The 26,491-nt window shown below is 35.1% G+C and overlaps 1 long non-coding RNA gene across 1 annotated transcript; it reads left to right on the forward strand.

Annotated features, from left to right (window-relative positions):
- Positions 1–18,087: 18,087 nt before the first annotated feature.
- On the forward strand, positions 18,088–23,804 carry LOC132070197 (uncharacterized). Its single transcript, XR_009417906.1, has 3 exons — positions 18,088–18,144; positions 21,374–21,440; positions 22,487–23,804. It is a non-coding gene; the product is annotated as an uncharacterized LOC132070197 (long non-coding RNA).
- The last annotated feature ends 2,687 nt before the right edge of the window (positions 23,805–26,491 follow it).

Consider the following 26,491-nt stretch of genomic DNA (forward strand, 5'->3'; position numbering starts at 1 on the left):
ATACACATGCAGGTGTCTGTATACAAACACAAAACAGTTTTCTTCCTTTCTAGTTATATCCTTATGTATGGAGTTCCATAAATAATCCTTCAGGCAAAAAAAAAAAAAAACCCCAAACAAACCCTTACTACTAACTCACAAGAAATGATATTATTTTATCCTTGTAATCAGTTGATATTGCTGTGCACATTGTAACACTGAAGTATCAGAGTAAATATGCTTTTAAAGCTTTTAAATATGTTGTTCAATTCGGTTGAAAATTTTCAGTTATGAAATTCTTTATTAAACATTTATAATTTTCCAGAATTTCAGGTGAATCTATTAAAAGTTCTTTTGCATCTCCTTTGTAAGAAATTAGCTTATTAAAATGTACAATAGGCCCTTATTATGGTGTAATAAATCAAATTAGTTGGTCATAGGCTAGAGAGGAAATATGTAGCTCAACGTTAAAAAATATTACTGATCTATATACCTTCCCTATGTTGATGATGCATAATTTCACTGTAACTAAGGGTTTCTTTCAAAATATTGTGTAGAGCTTTAAGGTAATTAGGGCTCATGTCTGCTGGGACTTTTTTACAAATTGAGATATAAATCCCAGTTGTAGCAATATAAATGCCAAATATGTTTATGAAAAGAAAAATCATCTAATCATTTTAATTAAATCTCTAATTAGCTGCATTGACTAAAATAAAATATGTAGTGAAAGTTATTTCATATACAGGATGTGAACCAGCACTTACTCAAGCAAAGGAAGAAACAATTTATTTTACTGAGCCCTTGTATGAATGTTTATTTTAATAGTGGTGAGGGAGGGTGCTTTATCCCACAGTCCTGACCGTTGGATCTAACTTTTCCCCTGTAATCTGTGTCAGTATGTACTTTCTATTTCACACTTCCACAGTTTATTTCTTTGAAACAGTCCACATCCACAATACTTTTACCTTAAATATGCAATTTACCCTCAAATATGCAACAATTTTTTATCACTGTATTCTATTTTCCGTGTGTGAAAAGCTTAAAAAAACCCACCAAGTAATGGAAGAGCAAGAAAAGGTGCAATCAGCTTTTGGACATAACAATGAATACTCAACAAATGAAAGGAAGATGACAAAATTATCATAAAAGAGCCATCTTCAGAATCTGAGGATATGATAAGTGCCTGATTTTCAGTTTCAAAAGAGACAAACATGTCCTGTTTTCTCTTCCTATCTGATTTGTATTGTGTCAATAATGGGGAAAAACACCTCCAGTCTTGCAGACCTTGGTGCCTTATAATAAACTAATTAGAGAATAGCCTCACAAAGAACTTAGGATATGTTATGGCAACACTTGTTACTTCAGGCACTTAGTATCCTACTGGGAGAAAGAACATGCAGCTGGAAACGTGATGTTCTAAAACTTCAGTGTTTTGTATTGGTTTCTTACAGTTATAAACAACTGTAAAAACTGAGTTTTTAGCCTCAATCGTGCCAAGAGTCTGGCTTGCTCCAAAATTACCCAAGAAGTGAAAGTGTGGTACAAGTTAACTCATGTTGGCTAAGCTATCTTTAGTGTAGGTCCTGATAAAAACATGGAATCAAATGTTCTGTGAGTTAAAGAATTATTTATGCATCTCATAATCTTACCTGAACCCTGCATGTTTCAGGTATCAGATTGTTTAGAATTTGGTCTTCACTCTTTTTGTTTTTCACTAAGAGTATTGTCCTGTGGTGATTTTCACCAATAAAGCTTACCACCTACTTGTTCAGAATGTGACTTTAAATAATTATAAATACTCACATAGAGAAATATAACACGAAGATCTATAGCTGTGTTTTTGAACGGTGATGTTGTTACTTTAATATTTTGTCCTTTTACTATTCTGGAGTTTCCAAAATTTTCATTAATGTATTTCTTATATGTTGGAACAGTATTTTGCTTTAAGTTATTAATTAAAATAAACATAATAGTATAAGCTAATTTGATGAAGATCATACCAAACACGGAAAATAAAATTAAAAAAAAAATACAGAAAGAAGAACCCCCCCCTTTTTGTTTGAGATAATAATCAAATATAAATAGTTTTCCTTTACCCTGATTTAAAAATTTCTTTACTAGAAATAAAATTGTAATAAATAAAAAGTCACAATTGTGAGAAATAAACCTGCAGACAGAAAGGTCAGAGAAGAAGGAGGAGGAGGAGGAGGTGGTCCAGGCACTGGAGCAGAATTCACTCCCCTGTAGCCTGTGGAGAAGGTGTGGTGGGGCAGGCTGTTCCCCTGAAGCCCATGGAGGAGATCATGGCAGAGCAGAGAAAAACTGAGAAGGAAGGAGAACCAGACTCTTAGGTATTGATTATAATAAAAAAAAAATCTACTTTTATAAGTAATAATTTCACCGTTTTGCATTATGGTATATACACTGTTCAACTTGTTTATTTCACCATTCACAGCAAGAGGTAATGATGTCACAGTCCCCAACCCATAATGACATTTGCTTAATCAGAGTGTAGTGTGGTCAGTATGTCCTCCCTCTCACAGCCTGACAAGCGTGACTGCAAACATGATTTCCCAAATATTGTTAGGGAGGATAGCGACATTAACAGGGGAAAGTGTTTTCTTTTTCTTTCTCTATTCCTCTGTGACAGAAGTTGTAGCACGTGCTCAGACAGATGAACATGAGACTCCTGGCTGAACACTGGACCCTGTGCCTTATTGCAGGTATGTCAGAGAGGCAAGTTTCAGAATGGATCTGTTTAATTCACCTGGAACCAAAGTGCTACCTGTATTTTGAAACTGAACTAAACCCTTTTATCCAAGATTAATGAAGGAAATGAAAAGACCCATAGTGACATAAATATGGAGCAAGAACTATGCACATAAATTATGCTGTACTGCCCATTTATAATAGGTACCACAATGCTGCAGATGACAATTCTAGCACTGGCAAGCACAGCTAGCTTACTTTAGCTTCCACCTTTTCCAAAACAATATAATAATATTAAAGCAAAACAACCACACAATATTTAGTGTAGAAAGGGCATTACACACTGGTGTAGGTGTTGTCTGTACTCTATGAAATGCTGCATTTAGTTTCTTTACAGTTTTTGGTTTTAGTGCTCAGTTAAGTTGCAGGTTAATAGTAAAATATGGGCTCTCCAATGAAAATAGCATAGTTTCTTGACATTTCTGGCAAGCATACATGATGAAATTTACCTGAGTTTATATAATTTTACATAATGTAAATAGCAAGAGAGTGGATGAAATTTAATCTATGAAATTCAACCATCATAAATCATCTAAGGATTTGTTTCAGAGATTTTTTTTCTGCGATAGAGTGCAACTTGGGAAAATTCAAGTAATGTGATTGTCAAAATTTAAATATGTGTCAATATGAATATCTATCTCTTTAAAATAATTATGTACACACAAATGTAATAAACTGGCAACTGACACAAAATTATATACCGCACATAGCAATCATGTAATAGAAAAAACCTCACTGACCAATCTTTCTCAAATTTAATATTGGCTTGCTGGCTTTGGTCCCATGTTGTTCGTAAAAAGCTGAAGGATATTTAGGATTGCAACTGCAGTTATTTAGTAGCTGACTGAACAGACTGAACAGACTTTTTTTGTCTCATTGAAGTTCCATAGAGTTTAATATTGAACAATAACTCTTGTCAAGATCCTGCCTTATGTTATTGAAGATACATGGTATGAGATATGCTTTTTCAGTCATCATATGAAAACATAGTGAGATTCTAAACTTTGATAACTCTACAGATAAACATCATATTACAACAAAAGTTAAAGTACAGGTCAAACTGAGGAAAGGCAGAATGATAAAGAGGTGAGTATAACCAGCCAGTTGCTTCTGAGCACAACATCATAAGCAAGGAATGCAGCACTAAAATTACAGACAATATGGAATCAGAAAGTCTGTAGTCAATGCTTGTCTAACAGCAGTGAATACAGATGAATAAAACTGTGTGATGGGAAGACAGTTAATTTAATCTTTTTACAAAAAAACCCGTGTTGATTCTTGCATATTTCTTTGTTTATGTGTTGCAATTTCACGTCTCAGTCATTACGTAGGATGGATATAAGATTTGCAGAAAAAAATTCAACTTAATTATTGCTAAATACCTTTCACTATGCAAAATTAAACAAAGCAGCACTAGGACTACAAATATCCATATTACCCTCATAGGTACAAGACACAGTTTTTAATTCCCTAAAGTAATTCAAAGAAGAGTGATATATTAAGTTGCCCTCTAAACAGTGTGACAAAATATTTTTCATTTGATATTGAGATGCAAATTAAAAATTTTTCTTTCCGGGCAGCCGTGAAAGCAACATAGTAAAGGATTTATTTGAGGAGCATAAATTTAGGACCCCCAACCATTTTATCACACTAATTTCCTTTTTTTTTTTCCCCCAGAACAAAGAGCTGAATGACTAATTTAGTGGCAAAACAGTTCAACAAACAAATTTTCTATCCCTCAAGCATTTCTTTAGATCTAAGCTCCACTGTATTTTGAAATTACTTATGTCAAGGCCATTGAGATTTCTATTCTTAGAACAATAATTTGTTTTTACATAGAATTATTATCAACTGTTTTGTAGTCTGTGAGCTACAGAGGCAATAACAGAGAAACATTCACATGGCCCATTTACTGGATAAGGTTGCATAAATTCCATCTGATTATGTATAAGTGGTTATTAGGACAGTATTTCAAACAAGAGCCTTGAGAGAGCTATAAATCCTCAAGCTGTCTATTACAGAATCATTTTACAGGATCTGTGGGTTTATGAGTATTGAATACTTGGTTGACTATGATTTCTGGACAACAACAAATGGTATTTTTACTGGCAAGCTTCAAACTGTAGGGTTCAAGTGCCAAACAAGCCTCTACTTTTAAATCAGAAATATTAAAAGCAAACACGAGAAAAAGTTATTGACAACAGCAAACTCCTTCTGGGCTTGAGAAAATGGAATTGTTAAGCCTCAGCAGATTTCATGAGGCATTATGAAGTTCTGAAGAGAGATGCATTTTCTTATGAGAACTGAATGCAGTAATTTATCAGCATAAAGGTTGGAGTTTGCATAGGTCCTAGGGCCGTAGCACAGAGAAATGACAGAAAAGCTACTAGCATTCAGGGGACAATTTTAAATCTAGTAGTTTGTGTCATTAAGACATAAAGGCCTGAATTCCTTAAAGTTTGCTTGTTCATTAATTCATTCCTTTTCATGATCTCTCATCCCTCCTATGATGCAAGGCATCCATGATCAGAGAGAACTTCTACTGGGGCAGAAGGAAATCCTGTGGTGCTAAAAAGGCTTTGAGGGAGATCCTATTACTGAGAGTATCCCAGGGTGCAAAAAAGACATAGAAGACCACATTTAGAACATTGCACCCTTAAAATACTGTGCAGACCTTACTGATTAAGGGTGACACACTTTCCTGATACTTTCAAACCTTGTCTTTTATGCTACTCATCCAATGAATATTGCAGACAAATGCTTGTGTCTTTAAATTTCCTATTTTAATTTGCAAAGTATGGTCATTTTGTGTGGAAAACTTATGAGCAGTTTTGCCACTGGAATCAGGATTTATTTACATAGAATCAAATATTTATTTCAGTTTTGTATAGATATTTCTGCTTTTTATTATGTCTTATGAAAAATAAGCTTCGGCTAATAAACATTTATTTTCCTGGATAGAGATAAATCTTCAGATGCAAACCTGAGATTTGGTGCAGGATGAGCAGAAGCTATTTTTGGCATAGACAGAATAGAATGTAAAATAAATTTGAATAGAACCTACACACAAAATAAATTAAGTACAAAACAGCCAAGATGTCTTGAGACGTGGAGAGAGGAAGATACCTTTATTTTTTGTGGTTTATAATTTTTTTCAAATTTATAATATAGCAATTTCTTTTTGTCTGCATGGCTATGGTATTTGGAGGGGTTTACATCTACTCACTCCTTGATTCTCCACTGCACTTCAGTAATTGCATTCATTAAGATTCAAAATGAGACACAATTTGAGCTTCTATTAAAAAAAAATCCAAATACTTAAAAGCCTTGAAGATAATTACATACATTACTGTTTCTTAAAGAAAGTTGAAAAGATCTCTTGAAGGTGAAAAACTAATATTCACTTCATCATCAATATCATGAAATTCATTCAAGAAACTACCTTTTTAAAATATTTTCAGTAAAGAAATATCTCTCGATCTACTTGAAACTCTTAGCAATCAAGAAAAAATTTCATTGTTTCTTATTAGAGAATTGTTATCTTGAAAAACTGGATTGTCTGAGGAAAATTATAATTATCTTTTTTAAGTTCAGACTGCAAGCAGATCACCCGATTTCCTGACATCTTGCCCCTTGCTGGTACCAGCAGTGTAGGCGGGAAGCCTCCCACGTTATTTGCAGTAGGTGTGATTCTGTACGATAATTGCACTGCTGTGCAGACGAGATGTGTCATGGCTCTCACCCACTTCCAGAAGGCTTTGGCACCACTAGCTGGTGCTGCCAGACGACCCACACACTAAGTGTCACACACTAAGTGTCACTGAGATTCCATTGGAGACATGACATCACTTATGATCCTGGTTTTGCTATCACTGATTGGGTGAGTCATCTTAAGGATGTGTTGTTCCTAATCTTTCTTACTGTGTCAATAAAGGTTTACCTTATGCTGTTTTGTCAGACTCCATTTCTGTTCAGACCACAGAGCAGGAATGAACAACATCTGTCATTTGTAGGAGAAGAGGTGTCCACAACAGAGAGCTATGCTTAGACTACCTGGCTTCAGGCCAGATACCTTGTTGGTATGGAAGCTGGAGAGACAAACTCAGGGGAAAAAAAAAAAAAGAAAAAAGAAAGATTTAATAGTTGAAAAGTGAAGGCAGACAAAGTAAACTAGAAACAAGTTGGAAAAACAAGAAAGCAAGAACAATAAATCACTGTAACCATATGCAATCACTTGGGAATTTCCAAGGAGAAAACACTGTGGGATTTTTTGAAGCAAGGTAGTGTTCTGTGTTTATGCAGTGTGTTTGCTTAAAAAAAATAGAAAAAGAGAGAGAAAAAAAAATGCTCCCGTTTGGGCAGGGGCAGATAACTACAGGGGTGTATTCTTGCTTTAAAACATAACAATAATTACTACAGCTCAATGCTGTTTCTTTTTGTACTGAAAGGCAAAGAACAGGAAGAACAGAGAATAGCAGAGATGAGAACACTAGTATCATAATAATGGAACCAATCCAGATTAAAATAATGAGGGGGGACTGCGCTGTTTGAGATCCTAATTGGGCCACAAAGGTTTGCTTTACTTATTTAGGGGTATTTTGCTTACAGTACTGAGGGGGTCTCTATTGAATTTCTGTAGCTGATCTCCCAAAATCAGGTCCAGCACTGAGACTTCACAACTATGACATTGGTGTTCCTCCTCTGGGTTAATTCTGTCTCAAGGTGCATTGCTCTGCCCCAATGTCAAAGAAATCTATACAACAACATAGATTTTTAGAACCATTTTATCAGTTTCATACTGCATTGAATTAATTCTAAATATCATTCAGTCAAAATCATAATTGATCTTTGACTGCCTTTTTTTCTTTCTCCTCAGTCAGTTTTGGAAGTCCTTGCTTGAAAAGACAAATGATAGTGACTGGTTAGGAGAATAACCTCTTTACTTCAAATTAATTCAGAATTCAACTTTTCAGCTTTCATTAAATATTAGTGAAAGCATTCAGATCATCCCTGTGCCTGGTCGACTACTTAGATATCAACAGCCAAGATACTAATCTCATCTTAAACTCTAGCTACTTCCACACCTGGTAGCCAAATATCAGAAGGAAAGTCCAATATTCATGCTTGTGGTTAATGAGGTTATAATCAGGGCAGAAGAGACCTTCTTCCTCTGACCATAGTGATTTAATTTAGCTTGTAGTAACTTTTTCCTATCAAATCGCTTGGCAAATTGAAACAAAAAATCAAAAATATGGTTTTATTAATTGAAAAAGTTTGCCTGGGATTCCCTTCAGACAATAAGCAGAAAGCAACACATAAAGAAAGTCCTGGTTTGCTGCAATTTTCTTTCTAGAGATTTTGAATTTTAGCTTTTAAGCTTAACATCGCCTTCAAGACCACAAGGTTTTTTGTCATTCTGTATATTCCAGAGGATTTTTGCCCCAAAATCTAAATTTTAAGGTACAGACACTAATTTATCTTTCCAGAGCTTTTAAAAAGGAAATAAGAGACATATCTTGCTTGTATTTAATATTTGTTTCTGTAATAATGTAAAATAATTTCATTTGTCTAGGATCCATTATGAAAATGTGATAATGCATCACATCACATCAAAAAGACTGAAATAAAGCTATACTCTATTACATTTCCCTTTAAATTTGAGTATTTATTTTAAACTATTGAAACTTCATATTATTGAAAGATGTGCTCTTGCTTTACTTTAGGATCAATGGTATCAGATCATATCAATCTCTGTAAAAAATTAGGCACGTGGATATAGGGAGATATCTAGAAAGGAGGTATATAATTTTCCATTATAGTTAAAAGCTTATCAATACATTACAGCAATTATAAAATCTCAGGTCTCTGAAAGGATGGATATAGAGACCTAAATCTCACAAGGAAATAATTCACACACTATAATGATGATTTGGTCCATTCCTGCAGTAATCACTAAAACTCATTAAGACTACCTTAAAGCTGGAAAAGCAACTCTGGCTGCAAATATGCAGTGCTACCACATCCTGATGCAATAACTACAACAACAGCTGCTGAAAGAAATGTTCAGTCTGTAACATATCTACCGGCTGAAAGAAGGGAAAAAGGTAGTGGGGAAGAAGGACATGGATATAAATTATCCTCAAAGCTGGATTAAAATTCACAGTGCTTTTAATAAGAAATACAATAGAAACTATGAGTGAACTCAGACTTTATTGTTCCTATGAAGCCAGATGACTGACCATTCAATACTGTTTCTAAGCTCACAAGCAGATCCATAAAATAAATAGGGAACTACCTAAACTCCCTTCAAGAACTCAAAATAACTTGGATTTTTAAAGCAAATGCCACATTGTCCCTGTGTCCTAAAAACATATCAGTATGGATTAAATTGAGTTCCTTTTTCTAAACTGAAGATACACATACTGTAGCTAGGACTCTAAAATGTAATCCACATAGGTCTTGCAAACCTGTTAAGAGTTCTACATCATAAAAAAAATCACATGGAAAAAAAGGTTAAATAGTGTGGTTAATCAATAAGTTAATATACATAGAGGTACTGATGTTTTGCTCATTGCATACTGTAAAACTACATTCCTAGAAATTAAAAAAAAGGATGAAAATGTAAGTTTATGTGGAAAGGTATATTAATTTCATGATTCAAATCAATAACTCCTATTGTTGTTGATGTGCTGCAATAAATTGAGTGAAACTTCTGGTTCATGAACTATAAGAATGAAGCTGCAGAAGGAGTTAATTTTTGCCAATATTTTCAAGAGTGACTGTCTCCTTCAGTGACAGGTATTGTTAGAGTAAGACAGAAAGATAACATTTAAACACACGTTGAACCAGATAATAAAAATCTATAGCTGACATGAAGCAGTAGAATGTGGCATTATCTTTTACCAAGTCCACATCATCACATCAAAAACACCTGGGTAAAATGACACTTGGTTCTCTTACTTCTTGTCACTCACAACAAGCATCACATTTCAACAGCAAAACTCTATACGGTTATTTCTGCCTTTTATGGGAATGTGGATTTTTTTGTTTCTAATTTCTCTTCTATCTGCAGTTCTGAGGTTCACATGGCTGTGACCAAGAGTCAGAAAAAGAAATGTCAGACTAGTAAATCTGCTCAAGAAAATATCTGACACTTTGATTGGATGTCAGCAGAGACATCTTGCATAGCAGAAGGATGCTATCGGTAGATCAGCCACACAGAAAGAATATAATGAATCCAGTTACTGAGGATTCTAACTTTAGTGCTTTACTTAGAATAGACTCTGTCCTCACATCTTAGCTGGGCCTGCTACAAGCATGATTTGTTTCAACTGGAATTTTAGTGTTAACTCCACATACATTTGTAAAATCATAGAGTATGTGGACTGTAAATGGCAACAAGTGAAAAAAGCAAAAAATTAACAAAATTTTAGTTCATGTCTTATGCTACATATTCTGTGCAGCAATACCTATCCATTGTTATGGGGAAATATAGATATTTTTGTATATTTTTATATATTTTGTGTCCTTGCCATTAAAATCCTCAATTTTTAGTAATTCCTAAAGCTTCTTCTCCTCTGATGTATTGTTCACAGCAAGTTCACAGTCCATTGTATCTGATGGCTGATTTTTCTGCATTTAAAAAAAATTATCCCATATAATTTTATTGAATCACAGAGTCTGTGTGATATGAGTTGGATACTAACACGTTCAAGTTGGTATCATGACACTGCATCATATTAGTATAATTATAAACAATCCCTACATTTGCCATTGGATTGTATTTGTTGTATTTTCTGTGTTTCAAAAAAAAAAAAAAAGATTTCTAAATATGCTTCTAATCATGCATCTATCCAAGAAAGCCCCTAACATTTTCACTGATATCCTCAGACAGAATGTGCAGCTTCAGACTATCTCAGTTTTGTGATGTTCTCTCACTCAAGCTTCCCTTCACACTACTATCTGCCTTGCCTAGAGGTTTCTCCATTATGTCAGTCACTTTATGAAAAATTATTTCATTCTTCATGCTCTAATTTGCGAGATTTTTTTTTGCAAGAGCATTTGCAAGTGTATTGGCTTTTTGCAAGAGAGCTAATGATATTGCTAAGAGTTTAAATATAGCTCTGTTTTTTACCTTTTTTAAAATGACAATTCTCAAACCCTCAGATTACTGAAGGACACACAGCCACAAGTATTTGCACCAAATGTTATTCTACTAGACAGATTTTAAAAAGCTTTAGTGCATTTTCAGCTGGTGCACGTGAATACAAAATAAGTACTCCAGAAAAGCTACTCATCTACTCCTCTGTTCCCATAAATACTCTACTTCAGGTTGTCACTAGCTACCAAGCTGTCTCTGCTTGTGAGTGTGGTTACAAATACCGTAATGATAATGTAAAGGTGCTATTATTGCAATGCAGAACTGTGATCCCAAAGCAGTAAAAACTGACACAACAATCATTTGCACCTCATTGGTACACTTGCTGCAACCATGTGGGTCCTTCTGCAAAGTGTATTCTTCTGCCATTATAGAGCCTATGCCTGGAACACTAGACATAACAACACTATTTCCCAAGGCACAAATCCAAGACTGTGGGGTGGTAAATTGATTTTGCTCTTGTTGAGCAGGAGGTCTAAAGCTGTGCGCAAGTCTGCAGTTGTAAAGTCACATCTTCAATGATACTGGGCTCCAATTTCAGAAGTAATTTCAAACTATACATGCAAATTTTAATGCCTGCTTGTTTATGTATGTGAGTTTTACTATCACTGAGAGCCTTAGATTTTCTGGTAAACTCTGAAGCAATTCACATCTATATTCAGTACAACACTGGGTTTTAGGCACATTAAAATGTAAGCTGAAACAGCCTTAACACTTGGTGACCAACTTAATGGTGATATGTTGCATGACTAAGAGATTTTAATATATTTCCATTCCAAGGCTGCTTAAAGTGTTACAGACCCATGTTATATCTTCCACTTATTGTCCCCATGCATGGTCACTGTATATTAGGGCTTCTCTCAGATTGCTTATGGCTCCAGGAGAAAACAAAGTACAATACCCATTTTAAAACCTTTCTAGGCTGTATTGACCTACTGTTCAGAATTAGGTGGCAGGTTACACTTTCCAATGATTTAATGGGATAAATGAAAGCAATGAGTCCATATTTTAATGTAACAGCCACATTGTGATTGTTCCAATTCAGCATTTTTAAAAAAAGATACCTTTCTTCTTGAGAAAAAAAACCCCAATTTTTCCTTCATTAAGTGAAGGCTCTTCCACAACTTCACAATTTATCATACAATGTGTCAAATAACAATATTAAATAATTGCTCTAGCAGAGATGACTAAAAAATATACCAAACTCAAACCCACACTTCTTATTTTAATCTTAGGAGATTCTAATAAACTAAACTAAGTTCACATAAATTAAATAATTTTATGAGGACATTTTCATGGAAAAATGAGCTGTTGATGCTCCATAGCATACATAGAAGTGTTATTCAGGCCCCAAAGTAATCATGTGAATCACATTGTTCCTTGCTGATTCTATTTGCCTGACCTGGTTTTTGAAAACAGGAGGCATTCCATAACTCAGCTTGATGTGGCTTTGATTCTCCCTAGAAGAGGATGGACTCAGCAGGGAAGAAGCACTTGAAGAAGGAGATGCCAGGAGATAAGCAAGACCCAAGGAACTGTCAGTCAGGACATGGTTCTATGTGCTGTGTGCAAGTAAAAACCTATTTTAAGTCATATATTCTAAGTGAAATATGTAACTCAAACTTCTTTATGAATGGGAAACCAGGAAAGAGAGAAAGAAAGTTTTAGATTCTTTATTGTATGAGAGCTTTAAATGCCTCAGTATTAATTTAAAACAAAGTATAAATATGTTACATAATGTGAATAGTAAACTCATCAGAAGTTGTTGGCTTTAATTTTTTATAGACAAAGTCAAATTCCCTATTTCACAAAATATTATTATCAATAATATTACCAATATTATTAATATTATATAAATTTTAAAATAGTCTTCTAAGATTGATTAAGGAACAGCTATTTTTATATCATTCTACTGTAAAAAAAAAACCACTTTTATTTTGTTAGACCACAAACGAGAATTTTATAAAATTATGCACAATAGGAATTTAAACCCTTCCACCATTCTGTGTAGTTTATTTCATTTAATGACATTGAGTTTTACGCTATGTTAAAGGTTAATGCCAGCATTTCTGCTTTCACTCCCTGAGTTTATTGAAAGCCTTAGGACACATAATGTAGCAGAAATCACTTGTGAGGGAAGAGTTGATTCAAGTTTTTTCAATGTGAGAAATGAAAAACACATAAAGAAGGGGAGTTTTTCAATAACCAAATCTTGAAAATACAGCAGCAGGAGATTACAAATCCTACCTTTTCACAAGCAGTCGATAGACCTAATGTAGAAAATCCTTATTTCGTGAAGTCTTGTGCTGATAAGTTTTATAGCCCTGCAGTTTAAGAGTAAGAGATGAAATTAAGACCAGGAATAAAAATCTTGTTTCAGTTTCTAAGTAAACAGGTTTCTAACCCTCATGACTGCAGAGAAATGCATGAAAAATTAACCCTAAGATACCCAAGGGGCTGAAAAGACAGAAGTGAAAACTGTCTTTTCTGTAAGAGTACTACAAGTTTTTGGGCCTGCATCAGGCATCCTTAGCATTCTGGTCTTGGCAATGCATTTAACTCTGACTTACTGAAGGTACTGGTCCAGACTCTGAGTGTGGAAGACAATTAGGATGAAAATGAAAATGAAGTGATTGAGTCCGTGATTGTGAGGTAATAAAGGAGTGACAGTAGCAAAACCATGACAATGGATTTCAAAAAAGAAACAGTTTACCACACCCTGGAAACAGGTTGATATGGTAGTAAGGGAAGGGGATTTTCAGGCAAAAATAAAAATAAGAAATGGAACTGCAGGGACTCTGGTAATTTCCAGGATGTAGAACATAAAGAAAGAATGTGGAATAAATATATATATATACACAAGTAAATATATATACACACAGCAGCATGAAAAATATTATTTAACTTGACATTGAAAAGAAATTATAACATTTAATATGGAAACAAAAGTTTATAAATCAGTGTAAGATAAAAAATAGGATAGGAATTTAGAGAGGAAAGATGTCAGATATGCAAAGGAAAAAAAAATAACCCTAACATTTCAACCCATTGAGTATCAGACAAAAAATAAATTGATTTTTTAATATTTGTCAAGAAAGGATTTTTTAACTTATGGGTAAAACAAGTAGAAGATGAAAAAGAAAAGACTGTAAGGTCAATTTCTTTTCAACAGCATTCTTGAAAAAAGGGTTTGACTGTGATGAAATGTTTAACAAGTAAAAAGTGGGCCTGAATGAAGAAAGATTAAAGATTATGTAGATAAAGGTATTTGAGATAGCATGTTCTGATGAAATTTTGTATATTTAAAGAAGACACTCAAAACCATTTCTGAGTCATTGACAAGTATTATGGAAAATTTACAAAGGAAGAATGAAATCTCAAGAGACAGTGAAACAGCAAATACAGTATCTATGTTTTAAAAAGATTAAGTGCATATGGAGGATTTACAACTGGGAATTACAGCCATTTTGTGGTATCTGAAAAGATGCCAGGACAGATTATTAAACAATCCATTTGTAAACACCAGAAGGATAATAAGATTGTAAGAAACAGCTTAGAGATTTATCAAGATCAAATAATGTCAAATAAATCTAATTTCCTCTTTGCTCAAGATAACTGACCAAGGAAGCAGAAGAGAGGCTGAAAAAGATATCTTTTTCTTTTGCTTTGTAAAGGCATATAGTCACATGAAATCTAATAAACAAATTACAGAGAAATAGTATAGAGTAAACAAATATAACTCTGGCACTTATGGGGATGAAAACCTTTTCTCAAAGGTTATGTATCACTTTCTAATTGCTAGCCTTGGTGGACTACTCAGGTGTGATCCATGAGAATAGTATTAAAGAAATACATATGTTCATAATTCTATTAAGAATACATATTGGTAACTCACAGAGATGTTTAATTGGCAAAATTGTAAAAATTTCTATACATTCTAAAAATAAACTAAATTAATTTAAATATTTTAAAATAGACTGATGATTTTTTTCATAATGTTGAATAAGGATGATACTGTTTAATTTAAAAAACAGCCATCAGATATATAGGATAGGCATACATCAAGAAAGGCTAGTAAAGGAATTACCAGAAACCTATATTTTAGATTGTTTTAGTTCTTTCACTCTTGTGTCAGACGTGAGCATGCGTTAGATTCCTTCCTTGTTTAGGGATGACATTGTAGCAAACAAGTGAAACAGTCTAGAATTATATTTAGGAGTCTCTTCCCTCCCTCCCCCCCCAAAAATATATTTGGTTGTGTCTAAGAAGCTTTATGGTTTAAGTGTAGACAAATTCTCAGTGAATTTGATAACTCAGTTTTTCTTAATGGCATTTTAATTAACACTATGATTAGCTATTCTAGGACAAATAAAGGATATCAAATGGTGGTAGATATTTGATTACTGAGATTAGCCCTGTTAGTTAGAGCATGGTGCTAAAATCACCCCAGATTGCAGGTTCAATCCCTGTACAGACCAGCCACTTATGTGTTGGACTTGATGCTCTTTGAGGATCCCTTCCATAGGGCCTCTGCTTTGTCTGACAGATGTTTCTGCCATTTTCCCATTAACAGGGTCAATCAGTAGCAAAGTTAAGTGTGTTCCTAAGAAATACGCACAGCCACAGGCAGATCCACACAGGGCACAGACACAGCTGGTCATATAATCAGCATCAGACAAGGCTCTGCCCTCAGAAACTCCCACACTTGAAACTCACACCAGACACATGCACACACGGCCACATTCCCTAATCCTCTTGGGCTGGCAGAGGCAAAAATCACTGGTGCAGCACACACATCACAATCCCCAGGGTCACAACACACACACACCCATTCATGGATTTCCCAAGCACCACCGTGGCCCCTCTGGCCACCTGGCAGCCCTACCCAGCCACCTTTACCTACCCCACAGCTCCCTAATAGCCAGCTGCTCCAGCTGTGTGCTCACTGGATACACACAGCACTAGTCCTACAGGCACACCACTCTTGTGAGTCCTCCTGAGATAAAACCTCCAGCCACCTGGTACCCCTGTCCAAACCCAGAACTTCCTACTTCTCACATGGGCCTGCTGACAGTTTGCCAGTGAATCCACACATAGAGCTCACACCCTCAGCTTGGCTTGTGCTACAACCTGCCCCAGAAAGCAAGGACAAACCAGGCTCTTATTAATAGATCCTGTGGGGAAGATTAGAGTAAAGGGCACTGGATAATTAGTGTTTGTGAATGTATATATACGTAGGATTTGTTTTGGAACAATTTGGTTGCAACAGAAAGCAGGTATGTAGCCATTTTGGTTGTTATTATCCATAGCAATATAAAAGTACAAAAAAACACAGTTAAGAAAATGAAAGAAAGAATAAAAGTAGAGCGATATATAGTCTCTATCCATTGGATCCAGAAATTATACTTGATTGTTGCAATTTTGATGTCCCTTGGTCTAAGTGAAGGTCATAATCCTGTTAAAATTATGATCTTGATCTGTCTAGGAAAGTTCATGAAATTCAAAGATTTGAATTCACTCAGGTGGGAATGAGCAATTTCCCCTGTGGCAAGGAGTTTTACACTGGATGATGTAATGCTGTGAGTCAAGAGTCCAAGTGGTTCCAGCTGCCTATTAAGTCAGTGCAGTTGAATCCATCATGGCCATCAGCAGAGATGGATGTCTTCAGGCTACCTGTGAATGTCCCAGTACTTCCCAGAGAAGTTATCACAGCTGAATTCACTTAACTAAGTACAAAGAGAGAGTACCACAACCTACCTCACAGGGTTTGCCTCTTTATTTTGCGTAACACCAGATGTTAGACTGAGGCATCAGGTGTCCTCTCCACCTGCACCTGGGAGGTTACTTAGCGCCTTGGCAGTTTTTCCCTGATTGTTTGAGCCATGAGTATTCCACTCCCTCTTCCAATATCACTTGTGGATATATTCTTCTCCCTAGGCCTGGAATAATTGGTCAATTGTGCCCCCTTTACCTTATCTAAGTTCCCATCACAGTCCAAATTCCAGTTAGCAGGCATATTTGAGGAGGAGTGGGCTTCTGTGGTCACAGGTGAGCGACTGCTTCTTTGCAGTTTGCTTTAGTGGAGAAAGGTCCTCCAATAATTTTAGCAATGTTTAAACCATCAATCATTTCAGTCTCTCTCAGGAAGGTAGGTACAGGCACTTGCATCCAGCAGTCAGCACCGGGTACACTGGGGCTGTATTCCACGGTTCTGCTCCAGCCACAGGCAGGGAGCCCTTTCCATTTGTCTTACTCACCCCAGTAGCTGGCACTGAGTCCTTGCAGCACTGTCATTCATGGGATAGACAGTAGTCTTATGCAGAGAGATCATGAAAACATTTTTGTGCCCCTTTCTGTCTATTCTTTAACTTTCCTCTCAGGTTCCCTTTCTGAGCATATTGATCTGTCTGCCCTTAGTTCAATTGACATACCTCTGAACTCCCAAAGTACCCAGGATCCTCACATTTGCATCCTTATCGTCTGGAAAGAGCAGGTTGGCCCTCTTTGAAGTGGTTCCTGCAATTTTTTGGTAGCCCATCAGCTTGACCTGCAAGTTTGTTTTCTTGTAATTGCCTCCATTGTTTTTCTGAGGTCTGCCTCCTCCTTTTCTCTACCATTCTGCTTCACAAAGTCCTTTGTCCTGGTTTTGGCTGGGATAGACTAATTTTCTTCTTAATAGCTGGTACAGTACTGTGATTTGGATTTAAAATAGTGTGTTGGGTCTGGCTGAGACAGAGCTCATTCTCCCACAGCAGCCCTTCCAGTGCTGTGCTCAGCAGCATCGGTAGCAGGAAATGTGTTGGATAGCACACCAGTGCTTTGGCTACTGCTGAGCAGCACTGGCACAGCATCAGCACCCCCTCTCCAACATTCTCCTCACATCAAGGGGCTGAGACTGGGGAAGATACTGGGAAAGGACACAATTAATTTAGGCCAGCTGACCTAAATAAATCCAAAAGGACATTCCTTACCATATGAACCCAGATGTAAAAGCTTGTAGGGGGATGCAGTATGGGTAAAGGAAAGTAGTATAGAATGTAATCTTATCCCCCAAAGAGTTGCAGCTGGACCAATTACTAAAGATTAGGAGCAGGCCTGATCTCAACAGGCCACAGCTGTAGCCAATAAGAACAAGTGGTATAAAAGAGTGGCTTGGTGGGATCTAGAGTCAGATGATTACTGCAAGGACCAAGAAGAATCAGTGCTTAGAGGAACTGCCTGTGAGAAACATTGAGGAGGTATAAAGCTCTGGTGATATCAAATCCTTGCACTATAATGATAATAGAACTCTTAATATAAGAGACAACAAAAGCTGACTGATGCCCTCAGAACATAAATTTTCATTACCTCAGAAAATTTGGTTGTTAGGGTGGAAGACAGAAAAGCACATTAACAAAAATATGTTAACATATTGCTATCTATTTCAGTTATTTTCTTCTGTGTTATTTATTTAAAGTTGTTCCACTATTACAAGCCTACTTTTGTACATCATGTATATGATCAACACAAGAGACAGCAGCTCAGTCCATATCTTCTCTGAATACCTGATCACCTGTTACCAGAGCTTGGTGAAATGAAAACCTGGACCTATATCAATTTGTGAATTGATACCGATATTAACACATAACATATTAAGACCTTTCTTGTATCTAAGGCATTCTTTTCTTTAGAGATGAGGAAGAGATTGAAATATTGTTCAGCATTATGTTTTTCCCTCACTTGGAGAAAGAATCTTACATAAGGAAGTTGGCAACTGGATTTAAGACTCTTTGCTTTTCTGTAGAAACCTTTGCTCTACATCTAGTCCATTCTTATGTGCATAAACTTATTGGAGAAGACATCATCAATAATTATTAGCCACTTGCTTCTTATAAAGGATGGATTTTCATTCACCTGTACCAGAAGTTCAAAGGAGAAGCAATGAGATTCATCCTTCACAGACACATCCTCAGCCCTAATTGAGCTGATCAACTCAAAACTATGTACATTACTCAACCTATGAAAATGTTTAATACTTTAGAATGTCTACTCTAAAGATATTTCTCAGTTAATAAGGCAAGTAAAAAAAATAATGACAGTACTTATTAGCATAAGTAACTAAACTAACTCACGGAATATTTTTATTTCCCAAGTAATCAAACTTCTATTTGGTTGTTGTGGTTTTTTTTTTTTCCTGAAACATCTTATACGCACTTAATTATTGTTTCTTTTTTTTCATAAAAATAATTTCAAATAAATTTTATACACTAAATTCTGATAACAAAAGTCTTAAATCTTGTTATGGGTTGGGAATTTTATAGGCTTTTTTTCCTCCTCATTTATCTTGCCACAGTCTATTTCAAGGACAAGGGAAAAGGTAATTTTCTACCTATACCCATCTGTTTAGCACCTTTGTGGGCATGAAAGAATAACTCTTAAGTTTAATGCCAACTCATGCAGAGCTATGTTCAAATTCCTTCTTCAGACTAATTTTTCTTAGGCATAATAATGCTTTAGTTTTGAATTGGCTGGGTTAAAACTAGCTTTCCATGCTTTGGGGTAAAACTGGGAAATATCAGTTAGTATTCATTAAGATAAGGTGATGTCAAAGAAGAGTTGTCATGCTTTGAACAAAGTGAGGCATAATAATTTCCTTAAGCCTTTCTAGAGATTCAATGAGTAAGGTGTTTGTTCCATATGGAATATTTTTCTGCATAATTTGCTAACTTCAAATATAAATTTTAAAATTATTAAGACTTCCTTGTCATTTATACTTAGTCTAAGAATACAGTTGCCTTGAAATCTTTAGCTTAACTGGAAAGAAAAGAGTATGAAAATCTGTTAGTATCTGGAGATCTCTTGTGAAAAGGGTCTACTATGACCATTTCTTACAAAGGAACATTGAAAAGTCTACCTTGGTGCTGCTTCCTGCTAATGAAAATGACTGTCTCAAAAAGATTTTTAGTGAAATTCTGTAAAAGTCATCACATTACTTGGCATCTAAAGAAGACCAAAGCAAATGGAAAAATCACAGCCAGAATTAAGCTACAATTTAATCTTGAAACTAGTTTTGTAATATGATGTCCTAAACTTTGTATATTTGAGCTAGAGCAAAATTGAGGGTTTATTTTTGCTAGATTAAAGGAAAATAACACAGAAGAAACAACAGCAAGGACTTCAAAGACTGAGAAGATGAATTCACATTCGTCTTGCAACAAAACTGTGCAGATTAAGTGCTAGATGCAACTGACTTGCATACAGCTAAACATTCTAGGATATTCAACAGATTCTCAAAAATTATTGAAAAGGAATAAATGAGTACCAACTGATAGAATTGAAGGTATTAAGAAAAGAGGTGCTTAAGGAGTAGGAATATTGATAATAGGAAAGAAGCCAGAAGCATACAGCATAGGGAGAAGGATTAGTGGGCTTATCCTGTGGGTTATCCACTAATATAAAAAGGTGCCTGAATTGCTCTCCCACTATCTCATCTGGAATTTCTATTCCCCTGTAGGTGAATATATAACACTTTGAAAGCTAGGAGCACAAAATTAGGATTACTTAGATTTACATAGCAACTAGCCTGAATTCACAAGTGGCTTAGAGTAGCTGACTGAAAGTGTGAAATATTAAAATTGGGAAGTGGAATTGGGAGTTTTAGAGAGACCAGGTAAATAGAATGCAATTTAGACCAAAATTCATGGTATTTAATATAGGAAATGTACAGCTTTCTGATAAGCAGCTTCCACACAAAGTATCAGACAGAAAGCTATAGCTTCTCTATGAGGTTGTACCTTCTAAAACTTAATGACATGTCTAGAAATGGAAAAGTGAACTGGAAATTATGTCAGGGAGAACTGTGTATGGGATATAAGAAAAGGAACATTAAATGAGTAGCAAATTGTAAATTCATGCCATTGCTCCCAAGAGTTCTTAGAGTTACTATAATTACTATCTAATATGTTAATCATGAAGCCATATTTGCCCTTGCTGCTACTAACTATATTAACATCTATTGCCAAATAACATAGATATATTGCATCTAATCAGAATAGCCCTAAAGCTACATCAGAAAAAGACAACAAAAGGAAAGAGAAACTATTTCAGTGTAGAAGTGGAAGGGTATGTATGAGGTTTAACTCCTGTAAAGAGAAAACCAGCTAAAACAACTAAAATGCCTAATTACAAAATCAGATTTAAATCAGAGTAATCTGTCTGGTACTATGTTTGGGAAAAATACAGGTCCTGAAACTAGGAAATCCCAAGTTCCTAGACCACAAACTAATTTTCTGCTTATTTTCCCTGGATGTAATGGCAATCTTTAGGCATGCACTTCTTAAGTCTCTCTCTGTATTGTAAGTGTCATCTCTTTGAATGCTGAACAGCTCTGGAGGTTTACGATTTTGCTACATGCTGCTTTATCATGCAGTACTAACAATCATGATTAAATAAACAGACTTCATTAATATAATATGTATTTCCTGCCAGTCCCCACGTCAAGAAGTTTTCTACACTCCCTTCACAAAAGCTATGCACCACAGAACTGGCTTGAAAGGTATGTGATATTAATATACATATGTACCTTCATGTATCTCCTTGCACACTTAGGGAAAATGTTCTTTCCTTCTAAAAGAAGATGTTGCTGACTTCTTAATCACTTTGCCACAGTCTCATCTCTGGCAAACTAGTGCTAGTGGATCCATCCACTATCCTGTATTTTTCATCCATATTGTTAGATAGTTGGTATACTTGTCAGCAAATTCCATTCTCCATTGCAGTAACAGGAGATGGAAGAAAAAAGGAAAAATGCATCTCTCTACCTAATCTGCCATTTACCTCCATATATCTGTTTTTCAAAAATATTAGTTCTGTGAACTCATTTTTTTTGGAGTAACAGTTAAAATTGTTTGGCAAAGATTGTTTGTTTGTTTGTTCATATGGGTTGGGATTTTGTTGGGTTTTGGTTTTTTTTTGCTTTTGAACTATCCATTTGATCATTTCAGTGTAATGAGTGGAACAGCTGACTGTATTCTTGGCCCACTTGATCACATATGAAATATATAGCATTCCCAATTATATCAATTGATAGTTGAATAATAATCTGAATTGGTTAAAAATATGTCATCTTTCTGCCTGAGGCATGTAAATGATCCTTCAATGGTGTGCATACATTATGATAAAATCAATTTTTATTCTGGGGAAGAATCAAATAGATAATGGGAGTGGTGAACATATTAATCAATTTCAAGCAATAATTCACAGTTCAAGTATTGAAGAGGGAGAAAATTGTTTTATAGGTGCAAATACTAAGAAGTGGAATCCTTATTAACATTGTCTAATCTTTTTAGTTTGAACTCTATCATTTATCTGAACTGCATAATTTAAAGGTCAGGCAAATCTTCCATTTTTCAAGTAAGAATACAGACCTTGACTTTCAGAACTTAAAACAGCCAAAACCCATTTTGGACAGTAGCCAAAAGTCTTGTCAGAGGGAAGGTTTTGATTTACAGATGGTGAAAACTTTTCTCAGTCTCAAATGACTAGGTTATTGCCTTTGTAAGTGGGGATCTCCTCAACCAAACCTTTCCCTTTTTTTTTTAGAGCTTCATCTGATAATTCCAATAGCCGAGATCTCAGGACAGTTTGTGTGGTGTTCAGCAAGATTTCAAGTTTATTGGAGCTATAGAAGACATTTATTGCTTCATACACCGGGATCTCTTTTGGGATTCTTATTGAAATACATGCCATTAAATCACCTTCAGCCAGTTGCTGCACTGATGGCTATGGGGCATCTGCCAAAAAAGCAGAGGCTTAGGCTGAATATAATACCAAATTATTTAGTTTGACTCTGTTTTTTAGTATCTTTCAAGAAGAAAAAACACAAAAAATTGAATTCTAAAGTTTAAATTCCTTAGTCAAACTCCCAGTAACAGTAAAACTTGTTTTAGATATGCAGAAAATTCAGTTTCTAAAACAAGCAAAGTTTGTTTTGTGTTTAATCTTTATAGGTTTTACAAACTGAAAAGCAAAAAGTCTGTTCATTGAAATAAATACACTTTCTTGCTATGATTTAGAAATTATTCAGTTTATTTCAGAATAAATTATTAAATTAACATTTTGAGATACTGAAGGTATAGCTCATGATACTGGTCAATGCGATATACTCACGACACATTTGGGAACACTGGAGAACTTGAACCCAAGATTCTCATGCCTACCTCTCTGGTGTGTAATACCTATCATGAGAGGCAAGATTGACAAATCAAAGATAAAGCATACTTTCTGTTTCCCTTTTTTGTGCCATCTGAACATCTAGAGTAAAATACCACTTGAATTTTGTTTGGTCTTCATGTAATTTGATTTCAGAGAGAAGATTCTCCACTGTACTCAAAAGAATCTCTGTATCTTTTTATATAAATCTATGAAGTGGACTTCTGGACCTCCAGAAATCCCTTTCAAACTAAAATATTTAATGATTCTTCACTGAGAAACCATCGTGAAAAAATGCAATAAATTATTTTCAAAGGAAGCCTAATTATTGAAGCCAATAAAGTGATGACTAAAAAGATTACTTAAAAGAGTTGTGTAAGTCCTACATCAAAGTAAATTGGAATGGGTTTAAAACAGCTGATGAGAGAGTAAAGAATTAATGGAACATGGGAAAGAAAGTGAGAAGTGTTTAAAATGTTATAAAAGTTGATTCTCTCTAAAAAGTGTTACCAACATAGAGATAGTGGCTAGGTCTTTCTCTTTGTGAACTAAATGCTGATCCAAGTTGCAAGGAGGGAATCTGCAAATCTTCTCACTCTCACTGATTGTCATACAGCATGACACCTGCCACATAGAATAACCTATCTGTCATGGATATATAGAATTTAGACGACTAGCTTAATTTAAGTGTTTAGTTCATAGATAAATGAAGGGAGTGCTGAACTTGCTACCCAATTCAGTCAACATAAACCATATATATCCCTTTGCTTTTCCTAACTTTCAAGAGATACATGTGTTATACCAGAAGAGAGCACAAATGAAGTAAAACAACACCTGATATATCCCTGGTAATTTAAGAAGGAAAACTTTCTTCTGATCTGAAGAAGAGGAAATGAAGTCTTGGAAGAGTGAAACGCTCCCATGATGTATTAGATTAACCAAAATTCATAAAGACCTGCAAATGAAATCCTTAACTTTATTTTACTATTTTAGAAAAAAAAAAAATCTATAAAATGTTTTGTTTCTTGTTGTTCTTCTCTTTACATTATGTCTTTAATATATATTTGGATTTCTTTTAAAATTGATTGGAAGACCACTTGCTGTCCTATCATGTAAGTTTCAAAACTATTCTCGATTACTTCAAGAAATAGAAAAGTAAATTAATATACTTATATCATATTAGTAAAGTATATTTTCTCATTACACTTCAGAATGAGACACAATGAAAGCACATTTAACAATCCCCAAAGCACTACAATCTATTAAAAATCTTTTTTGAAAAATAGTTTTAATTGTTCATAGCATTTTAATTGTTTTTCTGCTTAGTTAGATTTGCTAAAGTCTCTAACAGAATTCATCCATGGGAACTGGTAACTTTAAACAACTTTAGGAAACAAACAGGTAAAGAATTAACTAATGTAATAAAATGAAATTAGAAATAGCAAATCTTAAATATCCTCACGTGATATCTGTCATTATTTCAGAGCAAGAAGTAACTTCTAGATCTCTATACCTAATTAAGCTTAAATACATTTTTCCTTTTTCTCTGCTTAGTGGAGACTTTGTGTGTGTACAGGCTGAACTATGACATTGCAGGTTGATAGGTAGCTGAACAGGCAAGACCTACCACACCTGTCTCTGTTCTCAGCTTAGTTGAACATATATTAATATATCTTTCCAGTAAACATTCCTCCTCTCCTGGAAGCTCTGAGCTTAAAAAAACTGCCTTTTAATGTGTCTCTGTCACAGACATCTTTTATTAAAAATCCTTTCTTTAGGATTTTTCCTCTTGAGAAGCTGGGCGTCTTCAGGAGACAAAATGTAAACTTTGATTATCTGCTGCTGTGGAATGCAACAGGTGGATCTGTGATTGGCCCATGTTAGTTGTTTCTCATTAATGGCCAATCACAGCCCAGCTGGCTCAGGCAGAGAGTCCGAGCCACGGGCCTTTGTTATAATTTCTTCTTATTCTGTTCTTAGGATTTCTTTAGAAGGCTAGCTTTGTTCTATTCTTTTATTATAGTTTTAATATAACATATATCAGAAAATAATAAATCAAGCCTTCTGAAACATGGAGTCAGATCCTCATATCTTCCCTCATCCTAAGACCCCTGTGAACACTGTCACGTGTCTGTCTTTTTGCACTAGAATTAGAGGCATTAAAAAAAATGATTAAGGGATTGATGTTCCTGACATGCAAGGAGATTCTGAGACAGTGGGACATTTCTAACCTCAGAAAGAGAAGGCTCAGGTGCCTTTTATTGTTGTGGACAAATACCTGATGGGAGGATTCAGAAAGACAAAATCAGAATATTCTCAGTAGTACCCAGAGAAATACAGATTGCAACACAAGAAACTCCAGTTAAACATAAGAAAAATTTTACTGTGAAGGAAGTCAAACAATTGCTCAGACAGGTTGTGGAATCTCCATCCTTGGAGGTATTCCAAACCTCACCATACACTACTCTGACCAGCCCACTCCAGGTGATAAAGTGATCTCCCGAGTTCCTGCCGACCTCAGGCATTCTGGGGTACTGGGATAGTTTCTAGAAGTATTCTTTGATCCCTAATGAGTAGTGAACTTCATTATATGTATGTAGATAGATAGATAAATAACTTAGTATTAAAGATGTTTAAGTTACATAAGTTTTTGTATTTCACTGACAATGATCTTGACTATTAAAGCTTAGGTAATTTACTGATTAGATCAGTAATAATGTTATAATAAGTATAGTTATCATTATGCCTTAATTTTTGCTCCAATCTTAAATGCTCTGGATGAGATTCTTCTTGTATGCCTTTTTGTAATATGAGGTTCCTTCCTTCTGGAGATGCTTTTTTACCCCTACTACTGCACATGTTATGTCAAGAACTAGCCTGAAATAGCCCAGAAAAATATGTTTTTATGGCCAAAGTAAGGAGACATTAATTAATCCTAAACATCTGCCACAAAAAACCCTCAACAACAATAATGAAAACAAACAAAAAGAAATAAAAACCAAACAAACAAACAAAATCATCACCCCCTCCCCCAAAAAAAACCCAACAACAAACAACAGTTAATTTATACAAACAACAGTTAATTTAATTACCGTATAGCTCAAAAGGAAGACTCATTAGTACTAACTTGGAAATGTAAGGAAACATTTTTGGAGGTGCATTCTGAAGCAACACATTATTCTTCTTAAAAAATCTGACAGAAAACCCCTCATATGTAATTTTTACCACAATGTAGCATAGGAGGTGCATTTTCTTGTAAATAAGAAATATCTCTTGAGACATTTTTCTTGTCAAAAAAAGAACTATAAATCCCTTCTGGAAGTAAGGGAAAAGAGAATTTTAATTACCCTAAGCCGTGTGACAGTTTGCATTTGATAGCTTGACTTTTAATTTCAG

Source organism: Ammospiza nelsoni, chromosome 2 (genome assembly GCF_027579445.1).
Source record: "Ammospiza nelsoni isolate bAmmNel1 chromosome 2, bAmmNel1.pri, whole genome shotgun sequence".
NCBI classification, from domain to species: domain Eukaryota; kingdom Metazoa; phylum Chordata; class Aves; order Passeriformes; family Passerellidae; genus Ammospiza; species Ammospiza nelsoni.